The following is a 1,996-nucleotide window of genomic DNA, read 5'->3' as shown; positions in this document are numbered from 1 at the left end:
CAGGGCAAGCCCCAGGACCTGGTTTCCAGACGGGGACAGGAAGTCAGGGGCCTTGTCGCAGGCTCCTGCAGAAAGAGGACCCAGTGGGTTACCCGTGCCTGTGATGCCAGCCTCCCACTGTGCACAGATGGTCGGTGGGCCAGGAAAATACCACGGAGGCCAGTGGCACGTGCTGCTCGGTAACCACACCGTGTCCATCCACAAGTCCCAGGGGGACAGGGCCCGGCCCTTGGCACGTCTTCTCCCAGCAGCGGCTAGTTCTTACGTGTTCTGCCTGCCCTGGACGTGGCTGCCCTGTCCTCAGAGAGGATGTCAGTGTGGAGGGCAGTGGCCAGAGTCATGGCTGAGGTCCACCCCCAGCCCAGCCCAGCAGGACCCACCTAGCTGCCTGTGTGCCCAGGACAGGAGCCAGCACACATGCTCTGTGTGCACCTGTGGCCCACTCTGTGACGTCTCGGCCCTGGCCCCTCAGCTGGACAGTGGTGATTTGGGAGACTTGGGTTGGACATGCCAGCACCTTCAACCTGGTAGAAAGTTAGAGTTCCAGGACCCTCTATTTCTGGCCATGGGCAAGCATTCTCACCTCCCTGAGACCTGTCTTTAAATTGGGGTGATGAGCCCAAGCCGGCAGTCAGAGAAGAAAGCCATCGTCTTGGCAGTGAGGTCTCCCACTAGCCCACATCTACCCACCTGATCCCCAGTGGCCCCCACCGGTGCCCACTCCCAGTATCCCTGGGCTTTACTGACCCCCCGTGAGCAGGAGATGGGGAGGGCCCATCTTAACCACACTGCAGTGTGGAGCCAGCCTGGGGCAGGAAGTGGAGTGGAGCCCGTGCCCACCCCTCTCTGACCGTCTACCTGCCATGGTCTGGCCGGGGCCTCCTCGAGGCAGGCTGGACACTGGTGCTACCCACAGCGCCACGGGGCTCCTTGGCCGAGCAGACTGATCCCCCAAGGGCTGAGCAAGATTCACTCTCTGTCCTTGTGGCTGGTCAGTCAGGGCGCCAGGACGGGTCAGAGGCTGCCGCCATCCCCAGGAGCAAGTTAAACAAGAACAGGATGAGTTAACGTGTAACTCTGGCCTCGGAAGCACTGCCTCTGCCCCAGCTGTCTTGCGGAAGCCGCAGAGCACCGGGCATGGCCTGGACTGAACTTCCTTTGCCCCAGGGACACCCGACGGCCCAGGGTGGGCAGCGCCCCTGACGCCCTTCCTGGGCCCAGGAGCTGGCCTGGTTCCCAGGTCCTCGGGGACAAGGCCGCCACGTACAGACGGGGGCTGTGTACAGCCGGACTCAGCCCGTACTGAGGCTCCGAGGGGCCGGGGGTCGTGAGTGCCCGGCAGCCTGACTGGGCCTCACTCCCAGCCTGGATGCAGCAAGAGCAAAGCACTCGAGGCCAAGGTGCCGACACAGAGGGGACGCAGGGCTCAGGCTGCTCTCGGGCGGCCTTCCTTCCAGGTCCTGTGCATTTCTCATCTTCAGACCACAGACTTTCGTCCGCATTGTCCGTCGGTTCTCCAAGGCAACCCCCACCAACCCACAGGCGGCCTTTCTCTCCCACGCAGGGCGGGACCACCGCCCGCCAGACAGCAGCAGCTACGCATACACACCTCTCGACACAGAAAGCTCCACAGTGACCTGGGCTGCGGGGCGGGACAGTGAAGCCCAAGCTTCAGAGCCTTCAAGGACAGCCTCCTGGCTCCCGGGCCTCGGGCACCTGCTCCCTGGCGCCAGGCAGGTTCTCACTAGGCATCCAGTCCTCTCCCTCCTCCCTGTGAGTGGACGCACTGGCCTCCTTCAGGCCCCCTCCCTGCCCACAGGGCCCGTGAGGCTTTGCGGGGACGAGCTCCCCCGACTCCTTCTGCACGGGGGGGGCCCAGCGTGGACCCAGGGTCGGCTGGAGCCCCTGCCTTGGCTGGGCTGGGACTTCCTCACAAACGGGGGAAGCACAGGCTCCCTCCCAGCGGGGGGGGGCACGGGGGCCTGCCAGGAGCCGT

General features: G+C 64.7%; 1 long non-coding RNA gene across 2 annotated transcripts in view; it reads right to left on the bottom strand.

Moving 5' to 3' along the window:
* LOC105003720 overlaps positions 1-1,996 on the bottom strand; it is a 3,084-nt gene continuing 1,088 nt past the window's right edge. The window contains exons 1-3 of one of the 2 annotated variants that reach the window (XR_827146.1): positions 859-1,985; positions 152-524; positions 1-65 (exon numbers count right to left, since the gene is read on the bottom strand). This is a non-coding gene — a long non-coding RNA (uncharacterized LOC105003720). The other variant, XR_827147.1, reaches the window with a different exon arrangement.

Source organism: Bison bison, unplaced genomic scaffold, assembly GCF_000754665.1.
Source record: "Bison bison bison isolate TAMUID 2011002044 unplaced genomic scaffold, Bison_UMD1.0 scf7180017857661, whole genome shotgun sequence".
Taxonomy (NCBI): domain Eukaryota; kingdom Metazoa; phylum Chordata; class Mammalia; order Artiodactyla; family Bovidae; genus Bison; species Bison bison.
The sequence above is the reverse complement of the archived record's forward strand: the minus strand, read 5'-3'. Positions and strand labels throughout refer to the sequence as shown.